Source organism: Rutidosis leptorrhynchoides, chromosome 4 (genome assembly GCF_046630445.1).
Source record: "Rutidosis leptorrhynchoides isolate AG116_Rl617_1_P2 chromosome 4, CSIRO_AGI_Rlap_v1, whole genome shotgun sequence".
Taxonomy (NCBI): domain Eukaryota; kingdom Viridiplantae; phylum Streptophyta; class Magnoliopsida; order Asterales; family Asteraceae; genus Rutidosis; species Rutidosis leptorrhynchoides.
This window is the reverse complement of record NC_092336.1, coordinates 232,969,261-232,995,661: the sequence shown is the minus strand read 5'-3', so window position 1 is coordinate 232,995,661 and position 26,401 is coordinate 232,969,261.

Below are 26,401 nucleotides of genomic sequence, written 5' to 3'. Positions count from 1 at the left end.
TAATTATTATACCCTGTTGTACTAACATAAGTATTTCACCTATCTTGCATCGTGGCCAAGAAATGCTCAAGCTCTCTTCTTTTATTTATATGTGAAATAATTTATACTTACGTGTTTGTGATAAGACAAATGACGAATCTTGGATCTTCATTTTCCCTTCCCATGAAAAGGAAGAGGACTGCACGTATTTACACATCCAGCACATATCAGACTACACCATCCACATGACAACTCAGACCCCACATGATCTTATCTAGCACGGATGACAGTAATAGCCCTCCGATAGCACCACCACTAAGACAATAATCACGCATCTCTTCTTGATCAACTCATCAGGGCGAGATTTCAGAGTGAGCACCACTTGCTGATGTATTAGGATATTGAGTCACTATGTAAGATTCAGCCATTACCTAGGCCCTTTTACAGGGCCAGAGTAGCATGTATAGTGCATTTCGAGCACTACTCGACCGGTATGGGATGCCAGACGGCACATTTAGAGGCACATCCTATAGGTTGGAGCACCATGCCCCACCTAGACGTCGAGCTGCACCTCAACTTTCCATTCAATCACATATTCTCTCAACTATCTATGCCTCTACTCCAACCCCTGTTGCTCCTATTATCACACCTCCTCCTGTTACCGGGACCCATGGTTTTACCTTCCAAATGATCATGATTGGTCCTACTTATGAGCCACCTACTGATCTTCGACTCGTTGTTGTTCCCATCACTGTTGAGCCACCAGTCGCTCAGGTTTTTGAGATGACCATGACCATCCCAACACATGACGTGTTAAAATACAATGCAAATTTAGAATAATACGGAATTAGTAAATGTATATGGGTAAAATATCTAGATATTAATATGTATATGAAAAATATCTAGATATTAAAATGTATAGAAAAATCTAGATATTTATATGTGTAAGAAATATCTAGATATTTATATGTATTAAAATATCTAGATATTTATATATCCATGGAAATATCTAGTTTCTAGAAACTTCCATGGAGTAGTATAAATATAGGTGGTGGGTTCATTTGTGTAAGGTGTGAAAGTTGTAAGAGTGAAATAAGAAGTGAGTTGTGAAGAAGAGAAGAAGAGTGTGAGTTAGCGAAAGTAGAGAAGAGAAAACTTGTAAGTAATATTGTAATTGTAATTTAATATAAGTGTTTTTGTTAAGTTTCCCGATCAAGCCTTAGTTTGTGTTTAAGTTCTTAGTGCACTTTTGCTGTTCTTATTATATGGTCGGCTCTGCCGCCTAAGTAATACATGGTCGGTTATACCGCCTAAAGATATATGGTCGACACTGTCGCCTAAGTACATTGTGCACTAAGGATTTATAAAATTAAAGGCTAACCAACGTCAAAGTGTTGGTGTAGTGAGTCTAGTATAGTCTAGGTCCTCTATAGTGGGTGTGTTGGGCTCGTCAAAGCTTCCAACAATTGGTATCAGAGCGGGTCGTTCGGGACCATTTCTAGTGGAGGAAATCGGTAAACGTTGGACGTTTACATCGACTTGTTTTCACCAAGGCTCTAAGGGAGATTCTGCCGGAGCACAGTTAGGAACTGTGAAAGCTCATCGGTCTGGGACCAAGCTTATTGGACGTTGGACGTCATGATGGCAGATCTTGCAAGTACGAGCAGTGGAATCAAGAGTCTCAATAACCACAACTATGGTTATTGGCGGACTTGTATAGAATCCTACCTACAAGGACAGGATTTATGGGAAATAGTTGCTGGCAGTGACACAACGCCTCCACCGAAAGAAAATGCCGAAGCCTTGAGAAAATGGAACATCAAGGCCGGGAAGTCTTTATTTATATTGAAGACTACAATCGAGGAGGATCTATTGGAGCACATCCGTGACGAGAAAACACCAAAGGCAGCTTGGGAAACTTTTGAAAAATTATTTTCAAAGAAGAATGAAGCACGACTCCAGCTCTTGGAAAATGAGCTCGCAGGTATCTCACAAGGAAGTCTATCTATTTCTCAGTATTTCACCAAGGTGAAATCTATTTGTCGTGAGATATCCTAACTTGCTCCTGAAGAGAAAGTGAGTGATACAAGGATGAAGAGAATTATCATCCATGGCTTAAGATCCGAGTATAATGGATTTATAGCCGCTGTAAGAGGATGGCCTACTCAACCATCATTAATAGAGCTGTTGAATTTATTGGCTAATCAAGAGGCATTAGCCAAGCAGATGAATGAAGTAACCATAAAAGACGGAGAAGATGCACTCTTCACAAATAAGAAGAAAGCAACATCTCAAAAACAAGAGGCGATGAAAGAAAGTAAGACATATGGGTGGAAGGGTCACCCAAAATCAAAAGGCAACGCTTCAGGGGGAGCTCAACAAGGAAGAAGAGATCATCGCCAACAATACGGGGAAAATGATAAGAGAAAGAATGGTAAATGCTTCAATTGTGGCAAGAAGGGTCATTTTGCTCGAGATTGTAGATTCCCCAGAAGGCGAACTTTTGAAGGAAATGTGGCCGCCGCAAGAGATGAGAAGAAAGAGGTCACATTCAAAGCAACCATTAATGAGGAAACATGGGATGCAGAAGCTGGACTCTCTGTTGAAGCTGACATAGATGATCAAGCTCTTACAACAACTTTAAAGTCAAAAATAAACTACAGAGATGATTGGATCATCGATTCTGGATGCTCAAATCATATGACCAACGATGGGACAAAGCTGCAAGAAATGGAGGATTACAAAGGAAAGAGAGTCGTGTTGACAGCCGACAATTCAAGGTTATCTATTTCTCACATTGGAAAGACAATAATTCCAAATGAAGGTGACTCTCATAAGCTCCAACTCGAGAAGGTGTATCTAGTCCCTGGCCTAAAGAAGAATTTACTGTCAGTACCACAATTGACAGCAGAAGGGAATTATGTGCTCTTTGGACCAGAAGATGTGTCTGTATTCAAGAGAGTGAAGGTGGTTGGAAATCCAATTATGCAAGGAAAAAGAATAGAGTCGGTCTATGTACTATCTGCTGAAACAGCATATGTGGATAAGACTCGAAAGAATGAGAAGGCTGATCTGTGGCATGAACGTCTTGGGCATGTGGGATACAATAAGTTAAAGGAGATGATGGTGAAACGCATAGTAAATGGGCTTCCTCAAATTGATATCCGAACAGATACAATATGTGCTGGATGTCAATTTGGCAAAGCTCACCAATTGCCATTCAAGGAGTCAGCGCATCAGTCCAAGACACCACTAGAGCTCATACACTCAGATGTCTTCGGCCCAGTGAAACAAACATCACTTGGAGGTATGAAGTATATGGAGACATTTATTGATGACTTCTCAAGGTATGTATGGGTTTACTTCATGAAGGAAAAGTCAGAGACTTTTCAGAAGTTTAAAGAGTTCAAGAACAAGGTAGAAAGTGAGATCAATACTAAGATTCGATGCTTACGCACAGATAATGGAGGAGAATATTTATCAACCGAGTTCAACATCTATTTTGAGAAGCACAAGATCAGAAGGCAATTAACTTGCCTCAATACTCCACAGCAGAATGGAGTGGCGGAACGCAAGAATCGCCACCTTGCCGAAACTTGTCGAAGTATGCTTCATGGTAAGAATGTACCAGGTAGATTTTGGGCCGAATGTATGAGGAAGGTGTCGTACGTGATTAACAGACTCCCACAAAAAAAGTTGGGGTATATTTCACCTTATGAAAATTTATGGAAGATCAAGCCAACCGTCAACCATCTCAAGGTTTTTGGATTTGTATGTTACGTCTTCGTACCAGATCATCTACGAAGCAAATTTGATAAGAAGGCAATTCGATGCATTTTTGTCGGTTATGATGAATCTAGAAAAGGATAGAGATGTTGTGATCCAAATACTGGAAAGTGCCATACTACAAGAAATGTGGTATTTGATGAAGCTTCTTCATGGTGGTCACCTCAAAAGATAGAGCTTCCAGAATCTCATGGATTAGAAGAAGGTCCAGAAGAGAAAGAAGAACATAAAGAGCACATATCGGATCCAATTAAAGAAGGAGATGGATCGTACTCTAAGAAAACGAGTCCATGGAAAACTGGGGTACATCAATCTACATCCGAAAAGGTTCGTCCAAGCCAAATGGATGCCGAGGAGCATGTGCAAGAATTACAGAGATCAAAAAGGCCTAGGTAACCTAATCCGAGGTATACCAATGCTGCTCATGTGGATGATTCAATACCTATTGAGCCTTCCACTTATGAAGAAGCAGCACAAAGTCAAGAATGGCAGAAAGCGATGGAAGAAGAAATTAATGCACTAAAAGAAAACCAGACATGAAGTTTAGTTCCAAAGCCAAAAGATGTAAAACCAATATCTTGTAAATGGGTTTACAAGGTGAAGACTCGATCAGATGGCTCCATTGAAAGGTATAAAGCTCGACTTGTTGCTAGAGGTTTTTCTCAACAATATGGGCTGGATTATGAAGAAACATTTAGTCCAGTGGCCAAGATCACAACAATTCGAGCTCTACTAGCTTTAGCCGCTAGCAAATCTTGGAAGTTGTGGCAGATGGATGTCAAGAACGCTTTCTTACATGGAGAACTTGACAAAGAAATTTATATGAATCAACCAAGAGGCTTTGAGAACAAGTCCCATCCTGACCATGTCTGCAAATTAAAGAAAGCACTATACGGCTCCAAGAGCTTGGTACGGAAAAATTGGTGAGTTCTTAGTACAAAGTAGTTTCACAGTTGCTCCTTCAGATTCTAGTTTATTTGTGAAACAAGATCGAGGAAAACTAGCCATAGTTCTAGTATATGTGGATGACTTAATCATCACGGGAGATCACTATGAGGAGATCCAAAGGACAAGAGAGAATCTGTCTATCAGATTTCATATGAAGGAGCTTGGAGAACTCAAACATTTTCTTGGACTCGAAATAGAACAGAAAAGAGAAGGATTATTTCTGGGACAACAGAAATATGCGCGAGATCTTTTACAAAAGTACGGAATGCTTAATTGCAAACCTATCTCAACTCCGATGGATCCGAATACAAAACTACGAGCAGATGAAGGAAAAAGTCTTCAAGATGTTACCATGTATCGAAAGATGGTCGGAAGTCTTATTTATCTCACACTAAGCCGGCCAGACATATCTTATGCAGTTGGAGTGGTTAGTCGATACATGAGCAATCCGAAGAAGCCTCACCTTGATGTTGTTCGACGCATCTTAAGGTATGTTAAAGGCACTATTAACTTTGGCATTTTGTACAAGAAAACAAAAGAATGTCACGTGACTGGATATTGTGACGCTGATTACGCTGGAGACTATGATACACGACGATCAACAACTAGATACATGTTTAGTCTTGGATCAGGAGTAATATCATGGTGCAGCAAGAGACAACCAACTGTATCCTTATCAAACACCGAAGCAGAATATCGATCAGCAGCATCAGCAACACAAGAAATTACTTGGTTGAAGCAGCTAATGGAAGATCTTCATCAATCAACAGATTATCAAGTAAAACTTTTCTGTGATAATCTATCAGCTATTCGATTAGCAGAGAATCCAGTCTTCCATGCAAGAACAAAACATATAGAAGTGCACTATCACTATGTACGCGAGAAGGTCCTTGAAGGAGAGATCAAGATGGTGCCAACAAAGACAGATGAACAAGTTGCAGATATATTCACCAAGAGCCTAAGTAAACCAAAGTTTGAAAAATTCAGAGAAGCACTTGGAATGGTCTGCAAGACATCGTTGGAAGAAAATTTGCATTGAGGGGGAGTGTTAAAATACAATGCAAATTTAGAATAATACGGAATTAGTAAATGTATATGGGTAAAATATCTAGATATTAATATGTATATAAAAAATATCTTGATATTAAAATGTATAGAAAAATCTAGATATTTATATGTGTAAGAAATATCTAGATATTTATATGTATTAAAATATCTAGATATTTATATATCCATGGAAATATCTAGTTTCTAGAAACTTCCATGGAGTAGTATAAATATAGGTGGTGGGTTCATTTGTGTAAGGTGTGAAAGTTGTGAGAGTGAAATAAGAAGTGAGTTGTGAAGAAGAGAAGAAGAGTGTGAGTTAGCGAAAGTAGAGAAGAGAAAACTTGTAAGTAATATTGTAATTGTAATTTAATATAAGTGTTTTTGTTAAGTTTCCCGATCAAGCCTTAGTTTGTGTTTAAGTTCTTAGTGCACTTTTGCTGTTCTTATTATATGGTCGGCTCTGCCGCCTAAGTAATACATGGCCGGTTATACCGCCTAAAGATATATGGTCGACACTGTCGCCTAAGTACATTGTGCACTAAGGATTTATAAAATTAAAGGCTAACCAACGTCAAAGTGTTGGTGTAGTGAGTCTAGTATAGTCTAGGTCCTCTATAGTGGGTGTGTTGGGCTCGTCAAAGCTTCCAACATGACGACCCCTTTGCGGATCTCTCAGGATTACAGATTCCATCAGACTTGCGTCTTGATGTACTCTTGGACCCCGAGGCAGCTGCAAAGCAGGGATTAGAGGACTTGCCTAGACTTGATGATCTGGATGTAAAGTTTAGCGACTTCGACTTCATAGAGGCAACACGTTCAGTGGGATAAGATAGTTTATCTTAGACCTTTTTCTATTTTAGTTTATTTCTTGTATTTTAGTTTATTTCTTCTATTTTTGTTTATGAGAAAATCATTGTACTAAAAGCTTGTCTAGTGGAGATTTGATTTCTTATTTTGGAGAATCATGTCGAAAAAGCCTGGTCCTTTCCAGCACTGAATCTGGTCTATCTCCAGTAAATCAACCGTACGGAAGTAATCTGTCCTTAGTAACCCCTTTTCAATTATATATTAGTACAACTCACTAAAATCTCTAAGTGTGGGATCATTTCCCTCCATAAAACTTAGAGATTCTAGAAAATATTGTTCTTAATATATAATATTATTAAAACTTTCTTTCAAGAGAACATCGGGACAATGTTCGTCTAAGTGTGGGATAGTAGTAATTGGACAGGGTATAATAAGTGCAAAAGTAAACGTAAAATTATTAGAATTTTCAAAAATTTCTTTTTGTCCTCAAAAGAAATAGCAAAAAAATGGGAAAATTCGGAAACTTTTGTCTAGTTCCACCAAAAGCTTCTATGAAATTGCTAAAATCAATTTCAAGCATATATTAGAACAGGCAATGAAGCTAATACTTACAATTTTATCAAACAATTTTTTTTTCGAAAGATGGTGCAAAAAGGCTAGGCATGACCAAGCATGACCCCCATCAAGAAATAGTGAGGTAACTTGGGCCCAAGGTAAGTGCATGAACAATACAATCTACAATACTTTATTATTTCAATTGATGAGCGTGCCGTGGCTCTAGTTATTGAGTCTCTAGTTATTGAGTCTACAACAAGCGTCGATTTATTGGCGACTTGACTGACTATTAGAGCCTAAAGTAAATTTCAGACAGGATTTAAAGCCCATGGAAATTTGATTTTACCATTTTCATGGTGTCTCAATTTTATTTTTAATTTTATTTATTTTTTTTAAAAAAAATTCCTACTTATTGGCCGGAGGTCCACTCGGAAGCAATCTCTCTATCCATCGAATAGAGAGAGGGATGATTTTCTCTACTTTTGAGAGTGTTATCACTCTGGGTGGATAAATGACTTGTCTTTATTCTCGGATAGGGGAAGGATTGTCTACATCTTACCTCCCCATACACCACTTATGTGGTATTGGGTTTTGTTGTTGTTGTTGTTGTTGTTGTTTGATGAGCGTGCCGGTGTACGGTTTGAGTTAGAACTTGTTCTTGACATACGTATTGAGACCAGTGCTTAGTAAGCACCATAAGTGGTGTAGGTGCGATACTCCTTCCGAAATCATTCTGATTAGAGAAGACAAAAAACCATCCATTTTCATTTTCACTCCAAAAGCTTTTCCCGACCAACTCACCATAAAAGAGTTGATGAATCAGGAAATATTCACTCAAAATTCACTATCAAATACGCCACCCATTCACCTTCATTCCTTCCTCGTTTCCAAATCCAAAGAGATAAGATTGACCACGTTTGCTTCGAAACACTTGTCGAAAACTTCCTACATACTAGATTGGTTTTATAGATCAAAGATCTATTTCCGGTGAAAAAACCATTCCCTCTTTGCACAAGAAGAAAGAGACAAACATTATGAAGATAGGGATATGCTGTAAAGAGGATGAGAGCAAAGTCTCCAAATAAACGTATAGGTTTCCCGAGTAAAATGAAGATTGTGACTCAGGAGGACCGCAAAAACAAGCTAGGAAAATTCTAGACAAAGTCTTCGCAAAATCCGCACCCTCCAAAAAAAACTCTTCGCAAAAATAGCATAACATCTAGAAAAAGGATATCCTCATGAAACCAAAATCTATCGAATCTCTCAGATATCCAAGGAAATCACCCACTTCACCACTTCAAAAGCCTTCTCCTTTCTCTACCAACCTTTAACCCACTCTTCCTCTTGAAAAAATTATTAGGGAGAAGATAAGTGTCGTCCTTATCTAACCGGTAAGATATCGATTCTTGACCAAACTTATGATGATAACTGTTACAGGACTGGCTTCTGAGCAACAGTACAACTAGAGTAAGACACCCTAAACACTTGAGTGATATGAGATACCCGTCAGTGAGAAGCCTGGTCATGTATATTCTACAAATGAGAATTGAGAAGTATGCCTTCGAATCAAGAAACGAATAAAATCCAGCGATGGGAACGTAGAGTGTGAAACTTTCTCTATACTTTCAAACAATGCTTTAGTTACTGATTAAGTTACACTTAAGGAACCTAAGGTTTGGTGAGATAAGAATCTAGTAGAATCATCCTAATTTCTAACATTTTTTTCTTAGCCTAAGTGTGGGATGTTTCATATTGGCCAAAAATTCACGTTTTACCTCCGATATTACGCCCAAAAATAATAAAGTTCCAAAAATTATCTAAGAATTAAGTATTTGTTTACTTTATTTTAAAGATGAAACAATTAAAAAGGCGATGCAAGAAGAATCAAAGAAAACGGGCTTAAAACGAAGAATCTAGAGAGAAAACGGTGAAAATCAAGTTACGATCCCCAAAACACCAAAACTGATCCAGAATTAGAGCCACACAGGCTCCCTACCCGGACTACCAATTAGAGCTACACAGGATTCCATGTCCCATGTACACGACTGGAACACCCGGGCAGCCATCCCCACACGGGCATTGCACACGGGCTGTGTACCCGGCCTGCCACATCCACATGAGCTGCCTACATGACCTGCCGGGGTCAGAGATGCCTATAAATAGGGCTTTGATTTCTCGTTTGTAACAATTATTCAGAACATTCAAAATTCCAATTTCACATTCAATTATATAGTCAAGTATCACTTTGGTAGCACGTTAGTAGTTTACTTACGGAAGATACTCCCGAGTCCCTGCATCTAAGGAAAGATCTCTGTAAGCAGCGCGTTTTCAAGTTTTAATTCGAACATAACTTTTAAACATGAGTTCTTATTATCTATGTTTGAATGAGCGTTTTGATATTACCATACTTGCTTAAAGTTATTCATATATTTCCATGATAGAAACTTAGGCTAGTGTAATTATGTGAATTTAGTACGATTGTCGTTGCTCTGTTGAAATTATGATTCCTATAAGCTTGTCTGTTAGAATCTTGAGGATTGACCAACCTAAGTAGTGACTGAGACTTGTCCACTTATATGAATTTAGCTACTTAATAGGATCTAAGACCCTTGATTATACTATAGCTGAAGCATCTCAAAACTCGTTATGGCCGGAGTTCCCGAGATGAATTTAATGCGCTTTCAGGACACAGAACTTAGGAATTGAGACATGAATGACCTAGCATGCCTGATAACTGTTCCAGAGAGACCTCTTAGGACTGTTATGACTGATCTAGTTACATCCAATTGTATGATTCGACATTATTGCATATTCTTGTTTGATTATTGCCTTAAGATTATTCTTATACCAAATATTGCATGTACTTTATAGGTTCTTATCTGTTTTATTATTTCCTTAACACTGTAATGTCGTATAATAATTAGAATGAGTTTTATCTTCGTAGAATGATGATAGGGTTGTTAGTTTCTTTAACTGTTTTATCAACTTGACCTGACGAGCTCCTCCCATTTTTGATAACGTTCATTCAACACCGAACGTTGTTATTTCATCGCTTGACAGATAATGAGGGCTAGGATTAGAACGTAAATTCTAGCAGCATCCAGTACTTTACTAAGGATAATCTCCTAGGTTCAGACACATTCCAAAAGTGTAATCATAGTGACATATCTGTCTTTGCTCAAAGAGGACTCCGAGAGGTCAAAGACCGATAGGCTTGCACGATTGGATCATCCGATCAGATCCTTACTACACTTTCAGAGTCTTAACTTAAAAATAATTACCTTTCCCTAGCCTAAGCGTATATCATGGTCAGTATTCCCTTGATTTGCAAACTCCGGATATCTCTCCACCCCATTATCTTTTTCGCAATTAAGACTGTTAATTCAAAAACAAACTACTATCCTTTTATCCAGTCAATTTAACCAAAGAAAATATACCCTTGGAATTCAATTCGTTAAACCATTCAAAAACACGATCCTAGGTCAACTTACGCTTCTACCTTAGGTAATAAAAAAGAGGATTTAGGACCCGCTCTTACAAATAAAAAATTAGTTGGTACCCTCCTGGGACACTCTTTAGTCAACCTCGTTACACGAGAAAAGAAACCGACTTTCCGGTGATATCAGATTAAAAATCAACTTCTGGAGGGTGTCAGTTTCTTGGAATTTGCTTAGTTACTTGGCAGTTTAAGAAGCTAACGGAGGTTTCACACTCTATGTGTAAAGATGAATATATTGCTGCTGGTAGCTGTATGTCACATGTCATCTAGATTCAACAACAACTGAGACTACGGTATGCATATTTCTAGCTAACACCCCTATTGATGCTGATAACACTGCGGCCTTAGCTGTCACTAAGAATATTGTTAATCATTTTAAGACCAAACACATAGGGATTAAGTACCATTTCATTAGGGATTGTTATGAAAAGAAATTGATTGATGTCCTTCAAATCGGTACAACCACCCTAAGAGCTGATATTATCACCAAGGATTTTGACCGACCTAGATTGAGTTTTATTGGGTTTCAAAGACAAGTCAGAGGTCATTCTTGATAGAGTGACTGAGGAGTAACTGTTTTCATGTGCATGGTAGTTTAGAATCTGCATATTTCATTCTGTTTGCACGATAGTTGGTTACTTTTTGCTTTGCATGCTACATTTATTTTCTGTTACGTATATTTTCTTATGTTTTACAAATAAAATTCAAAAAGCCAAAAAGATTTTTCGGTTTTAGTATTTTAGGGGGAGAATATGGCGACATCTAGAAAATACAAAAAAAAATGATAAAAACAAAAAAAAAATAGAAAAAACATGAAAATGGGAAGTTGATCTATATTAGAGAAATGAAGATAACTTTACTGAACTGAGAGAATCCTTAACCGAGTTGAATGTTTATATATGCATGTTATGTGATGTACTGGTAGACGTGACTGACATAGTCTTTACATTAGTCGTTCACACTAATAATAATGTATCATCTAAGAATCTGAACACATGGAACAATTAACATTTATGGGTAGTCACCTAATTATCACGGAGAATGTATCTACAAATAATTTTTGACAAAATCAGCAGTCGATTGAGGATCTCCTCTACTACAACTTATAATAATTTGAGGAAGTTGGTGTTGGATATCCCCAAGCAAGAATCAAAATTTCTCCACCATTCAGTCTTACGACTATGATGGGATATTCAAAAGATCAATACTAAGCTGAGGGTTATCTGTCTAGATGGTGCACACTTTGTTGCCAGGGCCTTCATACATATTAATCAAAATTAAAGTCTAGATATCCATAATTATAGTTTACGTCAGAGTAAATGTACCTTCTATTCGAAAAGTCAAAAAGTATGTTTTTTATCACAGACTGTTCATGTGTTTAAGGGAGAACACCGACGAATGATTTGAGCACACCACACAACAATGAAGTATGAGTTCAACACAAAAAAATGAATGAAGAAAGATGTAGTTTAAAATCAATAAATCGGATGACTATGATGTGATCCAGTAATCAAGAAATATCAAAAGTGAGTCAAATTCAACAATATCAGTGTAATCACGATGTTCATACTGAACTATCAAGATTCTCGTTGTATGTGATTTAGAAGTATACCCATTAAGGCTATAAGGCCAGGAAGATATTTTTCTATAGGTATTCTAAGCATGAACTATAATGAAAGTTTAATCTTTCGATTTTGTGTCTGATGATAACTTTAATAATACTGAAGTAATAGGCCTCGAGGTGACTAGTCATCAGGTATGTCGGTATGTCTGCTTTAACTGTAGACCAATGCCCAAGGTAAATATATGTCCATTCAGGATGATCCAACATACTTTGAGATCTGCACTATAAGACTAGATTGAAAGGTATGAGTTTAAAGTAGAAGCCAAAGCCTGACAAGGTTGTTCACAATTCCGTGAGAACATTGTTGTTCAATTAAATCAAAAGTACATCGATGTGATAACGGAAATTTTCCAAGTATCGTAATGAATTGACTACCCGATACAATGTGTGATCATAAGTGACAAAAGAGACTAAGATTAAAGAACTCAACATGGACTCATAAATCATCGCTCTTTAGTGTTCAAATAATTTATGCTAACGTGATTGTCGAAGTGCCAAGGATTAAGTTGTGCTTGTTTAATGAGGATAGATATCATTGATTGTGTAATAATGTATGTGAACTGCGTGTTTGGATATAGACAAACATGTGTGCATAAACTCTTGTGTCAGTTTCCCTTATTTAGAAGGTCAATAACTCACAAAAAAGATGTGAATTTCCGTATATTAGTCATATGTAATTGGTTTATCACATGATTAAGTCTTTGTATATGATTTCATGCACGTGTCTGTGTTTCTCAGCATATTTTCTACATAAAATACAAAAAAAAAAGTTATTTTTATTCATAATGGTTACTCATCATGTCACAATGTCAATTGAGGAAAACAAAATGGATATCTAATGTTCTGAAACTATAAGTCAAACTTCCTAGCCAATCATTGAGTTATAGGTAAGTGGGGGTAAATTTAAGAAAGTTTATGGATTATGGGTTGTGAAGTGATTCTTGTAAATGAATAGCCTGTGTTAAATCGGCTCAAACGGGTCATTTAGAACACGTGTCAAATCTAAACGACCAATGGACCACCTAGACAATCGATTGATAGACTAGTGTGAATGCTGAAATCTAAATGAATGCTGAAATGAATGCTGAAATTTTTCAAGTGTGATGAACTGGACCCTCGGTCAATATACTAGTCCCACGACCAATGGACCACCTAGACAATCGATCGATGACTGATGGTCATCGGTTGAAATTTGGACAAATCGTATAGACCACCGACCGACCATCACTCAAGGGTATAAATAGTTTTGAGGTCGAATGGGTATTGTACCACTTGTCATTTTGGAGGAAATTTTACCATAAATCAATGGTTTTCAAAAGGAGTTTTTGTCCGTGTGTATTGTGCATGATGTTTTCGTGATTCCAACGCCATATACCAGGTAATTTATCCCCTTTTCATTTAGAAGTTATGGTTGATTTTGGGGTTTAATAAGTAAAACCCTAAATCTTTTAATGCTCATTTGTTTGTAGATGTTTGTCGAATGTGATTTTCAAATTTTTGCCGGTCTGATGAACTACCATCGACCGATGGTCTTAAACCGTCAACCAACAGTTAGTGACCATCGACTAAGATTACTCTCAAAACAACTAATGGACGTTGACCATCGACTGATGGTGTACTTCAATTGATCGATGGAACAGAATGTTAACTATTTAACGTAGAGTTTCGACATGACAATGTGTATTCATTATACATGTTTGAAATCTATTTTGTTGATTCCTGATTACCATAGGTTATCTTTAAGATCATCTGTTGGAGAATCGGCATGTGAAATCTCTTGTCGATGACAGTTAGTGTTGAATAGGCCGATTAAAGCTAAGTATAAGGTTATCTCATCCCATATTTACACATAATACTGGGAAGGCATTCATGACAGAGCTTTTCTGAGCATCAGGAAACAATTCATTCCACAGCTCATCAGACATTTTATGCTAATTATGTCTTCAATGAACAAAACATCAAATGTGCTCATAAAAATATGTTTGGCACTCCATATGATTTGATTTTAGAGGAGTTTGCTAAGATTCTTGATGTGTCAGCTAAGGGACTCAAGTTCTACAACACAAGCAACTATATGAGACATGCTTCGGGGCCAAGGTTTAGAGCTTTTGGATTTATGCTCTTTGCAACCCAGGGTATCAAGTCACAAATCAAGGTCCTATTATAATTAGAGATGGAGATATTCGTCATGAATACCAAATACTTTTAAAAGTGATAAAGAGAAATGTTATGTTCAAGGACGAAGACGATGATGAACTATTTGTGATTGAAGCTTTTAGTATGATGTGTCTGGTTTAGTAGATTGAGTGGCTGGACTTCCAGGAGACTCAGAAAGACCTTTGCCTTAAGATATACTATTGAATGAGCTATTTCTTGGAGAAGATATTATGGATGAGTGGCAGTGTCAGAAGAAACCAATAACGAACTTATACAGGTTTGGTAGATGATTTGGCAACCGTGTGTGGTTGAAAATTTGTGTAAATCGGATAGTATATTTGTAGTTAGCTTAGTTTGTACTTATACAATCTACTATGTCCATATGGGAACATCTGCTACTTAACATTTAAGCTTTTGATGTATGATATTAGTAATATACTTGTGTGATGTATCCTTGTTATGTGTGATGTTAATTTGGTTACATGTTATGTTTATGATATAGATGAGTGTGCTTTCTAACTCAATATTTTGTAGTTAAAGATAGAATGTCATAAGCTCAACAATCAAGTTCTGCCACAACATTTGGTTCTGGTGGAGAACCTGTGATATGGTCTAAGGTTCTACCTGGACTTAGAGTATACAATGAAACAAACCTTCTCGCTTGTCTGAAATATAATGGTCCAAACGCAACAAAGTTTAAAGGTATTATTGCTTTTCTGAATAGGTCTAGGATTGTGAGAAAAATTTCTACACCATGTCTCCATTCTACTCTCATCACAGAGAATTCTATTCTGGAATAATGCTGCAACTAATATTGAAGAAGGTAAGATTGTTATTAAATGCGGCGTGTTTGGGACAATCATCAAAGTCACTACTCAAATGATCCGAGAGGAAATTGGTTTTGATGATTCTAATAAAATGCCAATAAAGCTGTCCAAAACAAAAGTCAGAGGTTACATACTGAGGTGTGGTCACTCTGGTAATATTGAGAAAAGAGGTGTTAAAAGAACAAGCTTCAGTGCATCATATAGGTATTTATCGATTGTAGTGCTTGAGTACTTTGAAAGGAAGGATTGATGAATTGAATGAGGTATTTGAAGGTGTGTTTGCTGCTTTTGTGTTGAAGGCTGAATTCAATTTTTCTGAACTAGTATTCAAGTTCATGGTGGATAACGTTAGTATCCAATGTCATCTTGTTTATCCAAGGTTTCTGCAAATCCTCATTGACAAACAAGCTCTTAGATTGATAAGAGAAAAGAATGATGTGATCAAGTTGAAACATATGACGGATCTTACTTTCAATTGAATTAATCAAAAGAAAACCAACAACAACCGATGTTTAGTCAATCATCTCGTTCGAGAAGATTATCAGTGTCCACCTGGTAAGAAGTGGAGAAATAAAAATAGTAACTCATGAGATGAACCTGTTTTTAAAATAAACAAAGATGATGAAGAAGTAGATCAGCCGGTTCGTAACCCATCTGGTGAGAATGTGACTAGACTGGTAGATGAAATTGTAGATGAGGATCTTGTGATATTGATCCTAGTGTGTTTAAGTTAAGAAAGAAAAAGAAAGTTGAGGCTGAAAGTTCTCAAATTTCTACTAAACCTAGACTAAAGAAGCCAAGGACTAACTTGGTTGTGATGAAATCTCCCGAATCTACCTCTGTAACTCAAGGTGGATCATAGAAACCTTAACAACAACATTCATAATGTTTCCCACAACAACCACCGCAACAAACACAAAAACTGACTGTTGCTACTTTAACTCTACCTGCATCACAGGTGACTCCAAGTGGAACTGGTGTAGTTTTGACTCTTTAAGTGTGTAGTCTTTGTCAAAACTTTTGATAAAATCAGTGGGTGATCAGCTAAACTTTCAAGATGAAATGAAAGAGAAAATGGAGAAACTTAAAGCTAAAATCAAAGAAAAGAACGATGAGATTGTGAGACTGGTTGGTCTTATGAATAAGCAGAAAGTAGAGTTGATAACTTTGAGAGACACGGTTCAAAGTTAGAATATGACGATTGTGTCTGCTCGAAATGATATTGATGATGTGATGAATAGAATGGATCATTGGGATGAGAAGCTTCAAAAGGTTGATATTATTGAAGAGGAAGGAGCTGAGGGAAAGGAGGAGAATGAACCTATTATTGTAGGTGCAAATGAGCTAATGCGTCCACCAGGATCGAAGGTGAATCCAATGCCAGTAGCTCCTCTTATGATTACTAATACTTTAGGTGAATATCATGATATGCAATATGTACTAAACCATAGTGTTGTTTATGATGACTTAGAGGAGGAAGAGATCCTGATATGGCTGAACGGACGATTTTATTGATGCGGTGTCGTTAGGTCACAAAACTTCAGAATCAGTTACCAAAAGGGAGTAATGGTTTTATTTTATATTTAGCTGGGTTTTCTTAGCTATATTTCACCTACTTGTCTTCCTTTTAACGAGTAAGTGGTAAGTATAACTTAGGTTCGTATTTTTGTATGTTTGTTCAGTAATGTGGGATAAAAGTGCCTAGATAGTCAATCCTAGCGACAAGTGGTGATAGATTAAACTTTAAATAAAGTAATATAAACTATAAAGTTAAAAAGGGATAGGTATGAAGAATATGATACTGAGGGAGAACTGTTAAAAGAGTTTAACTTCCTAGAATGAACACTAAACCTCAATCAATTGAGTTAAGAACCTAATCAATTTGTCACTAAGATTTTAGGCTTTGAAGATTCTGGCTAAGACGGATATCCCTACTCCCAACATTAACCTTAGAGGGTTTAAACGACCTTGAGGATAGAATCCTAGGTACATGAATAAAGTGGTATATCCCTAAAGGAAAGTTTCATCTTTTCTTATTCATAGTTGGTTTAACTATGGTAACATTCCTCTACTTAATACTAAGCTATGCCTTAACATTAGCACATGTGCAATCTTAGATATCCTAAGGTACTGCTAATTGGGTTAAAGGTCTCTCTTTTGCAATCACTTACTCAACCCCGGATCATCTTACAACATCTCAAAAACGTTGCTTCTGATGCGAATCATGCTTTTAAGTAGGCCAGTGTTCACTGAACTCTATATTGCCTACTCTAATCACAACCTAAATGGGCAATACTTCTTTGATGGATAAATGATTAACCGTACGTAGGTACTGTTTCCCTATTGTGACGTTAAGCACACATAACTACTTACCTCGTATCCTAGGGTTGATCAGATCTTAATACTAGGTTATATCCACGTGAGTAAATAGAAAGGGTGGTCCGTAAATTAGACTTCTAAACCGTCAAGGTTTCAGCATAACAATAGCATAACAATAGCATAACTTTCAGATAAGATATTCAACATATAATAAACATTTGTAACAGATAGACAAGCATGCAAAATGAAAGCAACTTAATGTAACAAGATAGCTTTATTAAATTAAGGAAGGCGTTCACCGTATACAGACGAGATATGTACCATTACAAGTGATGACATCCTCTAGACCGCTCCAAGTACAATCTTCGGCGTTCGCCTCTGAGTACTTAATTTCCCGCTCGGAGTTGAGAAGGCCTTGAAAGCTTCTAGTGAGAGAGTGTATTGTAGTGAGAGAGTGTGAAGAGGTGTGTGGAAAATGGATGACAAAATGCCCTTTAAGTAGATTTGGTTTTGGCTGGTATATGACTGGCAGGCAGTATGGCAGGCCGTATGGCAGGCCGTATGACCAGGCAAGCCGTTTGCTGTGGCCGTTTAGATGGCAGGCCGTTTCTGATGTTGGGAGGCCGTATGGCAGGCCGTATGGCTAGCCGTATGGAAGGCCATATGGAAGGCCGTATGGCAGGTCGTATGTGAAAGGACCGGTCCTAATCCACCCGGACAAAGTCTTCGACAGTTGGTCCCATTGCGATGATCGACTCCAAATATATCTTCAATATGAGTTAATGCACAGCGGAAGACTTAATTCGTACCTGAGAATAACATGCTTTAAAACGTCAACATAAAGTTGGTGACATATATAGGTTTGATGCTAGCAGCGTAATAACTATGGACCACAAGATTTCATATATTTAAACATAATACACTCGCAAGTGTATGTAAAAGTAGTTGAGCACTTGGTAACCATACTTAACATTTAAATCATCGCAGCATATTCTTAAATAATCGCTACACCGTACTAAGTGTAGTATACAGAAATGAAGTACTGTGCAATCGTTGAAAACTGGTCGTCCAGCCCGGTTGGGGTTGTTAGGCCCGATAGATCTATCAACAGGATTCGTGTTTACATTCCTCATGTAAATATTAGCTACCAAGTATAAAGAAATATGCCATGGTACAACTCAACATAGAATTTATTTTTGATCACTTGTGTCCATAACGTAAATTATAAAATGCATGTATTCTCATCCCAAAATATTTAGAGTTTAAAAGGGACTATATACTCACCATACTGTATTTTGTAGTAAAAATACATATAACACCATTGATCAATTATAAGGTTGGCCTCGGATTCACGAACCTATATCATTTGTGTATATATATTAATACATATAATTATAATCGAACAATTTATATATTATATCTTAAATTATATATCCTATATACTTAATTTGTAATAATAATATTATTAATATGAAAATAATTATAATAATAATAATCTTGATAATAAGTTTAGTAATAATGATAATTTTTATAAAAATGATAATCCTTAGTAAAATGATAATGATAATAATAATTAATAACTACTTAAATCGTAATCTTATCCATAGTTTTAAATCCATAATTTCATACGTATTACTTATTATTATTCATAACAAAAATATTTTTTTTTCATAATCGAAGTTTTGAATTAATGTTTATAATAATACTTTTGATAAAAATACCTAATACTTAATGATAATAATAATAATATTAGTAATAGCAATAATAGTAATAATAATAATAATGATAATATTCCTAATTGTATTTATAATACTTATATTAATAATATTAATATTTATAATTCTTAATGTAATTAATAATAATGGCACTTCTAATATCTTAGAAGTATCAACAATTATCATAATACTAACAACAACTAATAATAATAATAATAATAATAATAATAATAATAATAATAATAATAATAATAATAATAATAATAATAATAATAATAATAATACTTTTACTAATAATAATAATACTATTACTAATAATAATAATAATTATAATTACAATAACAATAATAATAAAAAATGATAAGAAAAACTACCTCACTAGAATAAGGTTTTAAAAAGAGTAGATGCCATCGCCCGGGCTCGAACCCTCGACCTCCCGTTCGCCCCTTAACACTCTTAACCATTTCTCCATGTTAACTTTTCTGTTATCATTCGAACCACATATGTAATTATCTATAAAAAAAAATTTTATTTTATGTTATCCCCTTTCTCCTTCTAACACAGGTCGATCATCAAACAAACCCAACATCGAATTTTGATTAAACATGGGAATTGAAATAAATAGAATAAGTATGGTTTGTTTAGTTTAACAGACACGAAAAAAAATTACAAGAACAGAAAGATTATAGAAGCTGAGATAAAAAAAATAAAAATAAAAATAACAACTTAAATCGTGATTTTGGGATTAAGATGATTTTAGAAGAAGACTTCTACATGAAATAGATTGGAATTTCCTTTTAGAAGCTTTCTGTAATTTCAATTTAACATGAAATCTAAAAACGAATTCGAATTCTCCCATGAACTAAACGTTTGACTTTTATTTTTGAAACTTTGACTCTTGAATTCGAATTCAATACGAAGAATTTGATATTCAAACTTTGCAGATAGTTTTCAAATGGAATTCCTAACAAGACCCCAGTAATGGATTTTAAATTTTGTTTTAAAATCGAACTGTAAAAAAAATGGTGAAGAACAGGGCGACTACTGGTTCCCTAGTTTCTGTTTAAAGTCGCAGATACAAAGGAATTTTTAATGCTAGTATTCGATCCCCAACTGATTTATATAAAGCTGGATTGATACGTGTAAACCTTAACAGACAGGAGATTCTATCAGATAGCAAAAACAAAAATAAAATAACAAATAATCACTATACTTGATTGTACGATTTAAAAGAATTTTGTTTGTTTATCTGACTATTTGATGATAGTTTGTACTGGACTGGATCATATGTTGATTCGCATATATATACATATTTTTACAAAAATAAAACAGTTAATATAACCATATTATGTCATAAAAAAAATAATTACAGTTAATAGTATATATATATATATAAAAATATACTAATATTAAAAATAATAGAAATAATAATAATATTATAGTAATATGATATGTAATAATGATATTACCTTAATATCTATGTTAATTTTGTAATTAAATTTTATCTATTAATATTACATATTATTAATTATTTAGTAGTTGTACAATGCATATATATATATATATATATAACATATACAGACTATCCAATCTTATACATTTTAATATATTAAACTGTACATGTATTCATCAATTACGTATAGAGATCATATTCATTTTAATAATAACTTTTTATCTGTTTACATCTTTAACTCTGATGATTGTGTTGTATTTTATTATTTCTAATCATTATATAACCTTATATTTATGTATATATGTATACTTAGATATTTAATATCTAATATTTTATTTTATTTAATTCCATTGTGTCAACTGTATTAATTTAAAAATATTTTATATACACTTTTATTTATATTTATTTATGTATACATACAACAAATGTTCGTGAATCATCAGGTTTGGTCAAAGGGTAACTGATTATCCGAATATAGATTTCAAACTCAACATTACAGATTTTGCTTATCGTGTCGGAAACATATAAAAATTAAGGTTTAAATTTGGTCAGAAATTCCTGGGTCGTTACAGTATGGCTTGCAGATTTGCTTGTTTCTGGGATTGTAACTTCTCTTTCACCATTTTCGCACTAGACACTTCGTTTTAGCTTCGATTCTCTTGAATATTTTTTCATTGTCTTCGTAATTACTAAATCTACAAAATAAATTGACAAAGTGATTATTTTGTCGATAAAGCTTGTAACTTTATTATTTTTGAGCCCTAATATCGAGGTAAAAATGTGACTTTTTAGCCGATATCAAATATCCCACACTTAGACTTTGCTTTTCCTCAAGCAAACCTTTGATCTTTTAGCACATAATATTCCTATTCGTAATGATCAAGCGATCTTTGTTTTGCAAGACGTAAGAGTGAAAACTTGGTTTCATCCTTTTTTCTATTTCCGAATTTATCTCCGCAAGCAGGAGAGGAGGTTACATAACTGAGGCTATCTCACTCAGGTAACTCAATTCACTAAATTGTATCGGGTATCCTAAAGTTCTGCGAAATGAAATCGCTCATAGCCAGTTATGTTTGCATTCTTCGTCATAGGCTTGATCAAGACTCAAATCTCCATCACGTATTTGAGAGAATTTTCAGTTATATGCTCGGATTATCTTGTGAAGGAATGGTGATTGCAGGTTTGGGTTGTGAATGGGTTTGGATAAATAGGAGTTCTTTAGGGATCGATAATCCTTTCAGCTTTTTATCGGAAATTTCAAAATTGAGCATCCTTCTTTTTTGACTGCCAGGAGCTCTTATCTCGAATCTTTAGGTTATGCTCCTTTTCTCAGAACCTATATATATATATATATATATATATATATATATATATATATATATATATATATATATATATATATATATATATATATATATATATATATATATATATATGTGCAAGTATCTTTTGCTTTTCTCTTCGAGGTCTCCTTTTTATAGGAAGTCTTTTGATACTTGACTTGGATGGTCGCATTTTCTGATGCGGTATTATAGAGGATTTCCCAGAAGTTATGATTTCCTTGGGATTTTATTTCTTGGTTTATGAGGTGAATGAAAAGAGTGGATACTGGTAGATGGATTTACAGTAGATTGGAGTGAAAATGAAAATGGTGGGATGTAGTGGGGGTGTTTTATTTTCACGAATAGCTGAGGTTTCTAACTTAGTAATTCTCGTCAAAAGGTGTGATTCCGAAATGTAGATCAAGAGCAAGTTCTGATTCAGAGATGCTAACATCGACGCACTCACGGAAATATAGTGAAGCACTAAAAATGAGTGCTTGTTGGGCTTTATTTGTGGTACCTCACAACAATTATAATGGGTTGAAATGTGCTTTCGGTTATGCAATGCTCTTTTGGAAAATTGGTTCAGTTTTTTAAAAAAAAAATTCGACTTTGTTTTACTCTTTTGTCTATTTTATAACAAAAACTTTTTTGATCATTTATAAAATTTGGAATCCTAAGTGTTTTATATAGCTCGAAAAATTTTAAATTTTATGAAAAATTTAGTTTATTAAACACTTGAGGATTGATGTGACTACAAAGGTACGGTTGAAACGGACGGTTTAATTCGTGCGGTGTCGTTAGGCCGAAGGACGTCTGATTCAGTTGATCAAGGTAGCACACAGTGGTTTTTTTTATTTATATTGTGCGGGGCCTAAATTTACTTTTACTTTCTAAGGTGTAGAAGGTGTAAGTTAACCTATTGTCGTGTTTTTTATGGATTAACGAATTGAAGATCAAGTGGATAATTGTCTTTTAGTTAAATTACCTAGATAAAGGATAGTAGTTGGTTTAAGCTAAAAGTCCTAAGTGCGGAAAAGTAAATAAGTGGAAGGATATCCGGAGTATGCAGATCAGGGAAATATTGACCAAGATATTAGTATTGGGTTAGGAAAAGGTAATTATGCTTATGTTAAGACTATGCTTGGAATGATGTAGATCTGGTTGGATGAGCTAATTACACAGACCTACTTGTCTCTGAACTCTCGGAGTTCTCTTTAAGCAGTGAGAAGTATGTCACTTGGTTGTATAATTGAAAGGTAGCCATACCTCGAAGGTTATCCTCAGTAAAGTACTAGGTTTATTAGTGAGTTGAGCTCTAATTCTAACCCTCGTTATCAGTTTAGTTAACTGAATAACAACGTGCCGTGTTGATTGAACACCGATCACAAACGGAAGGAGTCTGTCGGTTTAAGTTGGCAAAACCTTAAGTGAAAACTTACAACCATTCCATCATACTAAAGAGATCATATCAATTCATAGATTATACAGTATTACAGTTGATATACTGATAGTAAAGCAGATAGAAACCTAATAGATACCTAAACAGTTGATATGACTTAGTCTTAAGGAAACAATCAGACAATAACATGCAATAGGTTTGGGTCACACAGTGAAGGCACTAACTAGATCTTAACAGCTCCTAAGAAGTCTCTTTGGAACAGTCAATAGGCATACTAGGTCATTCATGTCTCAATTCCTAAGTTCCGTGTCCTAAAAGCGCATTAAATGCCTCACGGGAACTCCGTCCATACCGAGTTCATAGAATCTTCATATACAGTATAACCAGGGTTCTTAATCCTATGAAGTAGCTAATTTCATATAGGTGGATAAGTCCTAATCACAACCTAGGTTGGTCAATCCTTAAGATGCTAGCATACAAATCTATCAGACTTCCTAGTTCAGTATTACGACAATAATCGTACTAATCTAACATAATTACGCTAACCCAAACTTCTATCATGGCAACTTACAGATTAATTAAGCTATCATGGTAATATCGGAACACATTATTAAACATAAAAAGTAAGAACACATGTTTAATACAAAAGACAAGCGTTTCGGATAAAAACCTGAAAAGGCCGAAAAAATCTGCCCGAGATCGCAGGGACTCGCCGGGATATCCTCTGGAAAATAAAAGCTAAACTAACTACTACTAAAAACTAACTAAAAGCTTGAAAATATAAAGTGAATTACAAATTGAGTGTGTGTTGAAATGGATGGAGAAAGCCCTTTAAATAGACTTAAAATTTGCATGCAAACGGCTGGCAGGGGCCGTTTGCCAGGTTTGACCGTTTAAGGTGCCCGTTTGATCTGGCCATTTAGCAGGCTGTTTGTGAGCCAGGCAGGCCATTTGGCCGGCCGTTTGGCAAGCCGTTTGGTCTGCCTGGTCAGCTGACTTTCCCTGGATCGTAACTTGATTTCTTGTCTTTCACCGTTTTCGCTCTAGAATCTTCATTTTAGCTCCGTTTTGTTTGATTCTTTTTGCATCGCCTTCGTAATTAATTAATATACAAAATCAACCGAAAAAGCGATAATTTTGCCAACAAAGTTTTAACCTTTATTGTTCTAGTGCATAATATTGGGGGTAAAAATATGACTTTTTGGCCGATATCAAATACCCCACACTTAGCTTTGCTTGTCCTCAAGCAGAAAGCTGGAATATAAGGTTCTTTCTAATAGATTCTCCCTTGCCCTACCTGTGGATCTTTTTATTATTCCTTCATCAGAAGTCGTCACATCTTTTGAAAGTATTAGAAAAAGTTTCTAGATTCGATGATTTGGTCGCTAGATTTCAATTTCATCCATAGTGGAAAAGGCGTACTTTCCAACTCTCAGATGTAGAGTATACATGATCAAGCTCCTCACTAGTGGATCACTCATATCACTCAGGTGTTTAGGGTGTCCTATTCTAATTGTATTGTCTCTCAGAAGCCAGCCGTGTAACAGTTCTCATCATAGGCTTGGTAAAGCATCGATATCTCCACCGGTTAAGTAAGGACGGCACTGATCTTCTTCCTAGGCATTATTTCAAGAGGAAGACGGGTTGTAGGGTTTGGTTGGAAATTTTAATGGATTGATGAAAGGTATCCAGATCTTTTGATTTCGAGAGAATTGATAGACTTTGATTCTTCATAGTATCCATTTATGGATAGAGAGTGGCTTGGAATCTGTAAAAAAAATTCTTTGAAAAAGACGGATTTTGCTAAGACTTTGTCTAGAATTTTCTTTGACTCCTCCGGTATCCTTCTTTAGGGCAACTTCTCGGATTTTCTTTGCCTTTATTCATAGAGACTTTGCTCTTTCATCAAACATTTTTTTTTTTTTCGCATACCCTTTCTTCATAACTTTTGTCTTTTGTTCCTGGTGCCCATAGAGGAAGTGATAATCCATTGAAAATAGGTATTTGACCTATCAAAAACAATCAGGGGTTCAGAATCTTTTAACAAGTGCTTTTGAAGCAAATTTTGATCGATCTATCTCTTCATTAATCTCTGGATCTTTTGATAAATGGAAAGGGGAATGAAGGTGAATAGTGTATTTTTGGAAGTGTATTTGGGGTGAATGTTTCTGATTCATCAACTCTTTATGTGATTTGGTCGGTTTAAATTGCGTGGAGTGGAAACGGAAACGGATGACTAATTTGTCTTCTCTGTTCAGAATGATTTCGGAAGGAGTATCGCACCTGCACCACGTATGGCGTTTACTAACCATTGGTCTTGAAACGTATGTCAGAACCAAGTTCTAACTTGAACTGTACACCGGCACGCTCATCAATTGAAATGACAAAGTACTGTAGATTTTATGGGTCATACAGATACTTTGGGTCCAAGATTCCTTACCTTTTGAGAGTAGGGGTCGCGCTTGATCATGCGTAGCCTTTATATATTTTCTTAAAAGAAATCTTTTGACACAAAACATCAGTTTCAACTTAATCGTTCCGTTCTAATGAATGTTTCGAAAACCGATTTCTAGCAATTTTATTGGATCTTGTGGGCAAAAACAAGGTAAGAATTTTTTGAAATCACCCAATATCCATTGCTTAATTACTTTTTAGACAAAAGAATTTTTCAAAACTTGGCGTTTTACGGTTACTCGTCCTTTAAACCTTTACCCATTACCCCACACATAGAAGAACATTGTCCCTAATATTCTCTAAAAAAGAATATTTTAATACTTTATAAATTAAGGACATTGTCTTCTAAAATTTCCAAGTTATTTGTGGAGGTTACCCCACACTTAGAGATTTTAGTGCTTAATAATTGAAATAGGTTTGAGGAAGGATTACTTCCCTATGGTCGTGTTACTTTCCTAGTGATGGGCCTTTCTACGGTCAGTCTCCTAATTGCTGGAAAGGACC